The sequence below is a fragment of the Microcebus murinus genome, chromosome 9 (assembly GCF_040939455.1).
Source record: "Microcebus murinus isolate Inina chromosome 9, M.murinus_Inina_mat1.0, whole genome shotgun sequence".
NCBI lineage: Eukaryota > Metazoa > Chordata > Mammalia > Primates > Cheirogaleidae > Microcebus > Microcebus murinus.
In genome coordinates this window covers 81,942,259-81,942,865 of record NC_134112.1, presented here as the reverse complement: position 1 = coordinate 81,942,865, position 607 = coordinate 81,942,259, and positions in this window count along the sequence as shown.

The following is a 607-nucleotide window of genomic DNA, read 5'->3' as shown; positions in this document are numbered from 1 at the left end:
CAGCCATCTGGTGACCCCTCGAGTTAGTCCCCATGTCAGTCTCTTTATCTGTCCAGTGGGGCGGTAACAAGTATCTAACATTGCTCAGAGCAATTGAAGTTCAGAACATGTCCAAGAACCTTCCAGAAACTTTGAAACTCTGTATCTCTCTCTCATACACACACCACCCACAGGAGGTGTGGCTTGACTGGGGATGGGAGGTGCTACTACAGGCAGGAACAGCAACTGAGTCAAGAACAGGGCCGGAGCAGAAGAGAGAGGCATGGAAAGACAAGGAAAGCCCTGAGAACTCAGGCTGCAAAGCTCCTGGGCAGTGGGCTGGAAGAAAGAGGGTGATCAGGCCCAGGCAGAGGAAGTCGTTTCTCTCAGTGGCTGCATTTCCCCAGGCATGACCTGCAGGCCTGCCCCACCTGCCCACTGAGGTTTGGGCTCCCGGGTTGTGCCCTATGTCTGAGCTGCCGCCCACTGAGCCAGACAGAGGTCAGCAACAGAGGCCACAGACTGTCCCGAATGCCGGGACTGGCACTAACTCTGCAGAACAGGTCACCATGTCCTAGGCCAGTGAGACAAGCCTTTGAGAATTCTGATTCTTGTCCCCTTGACTGCC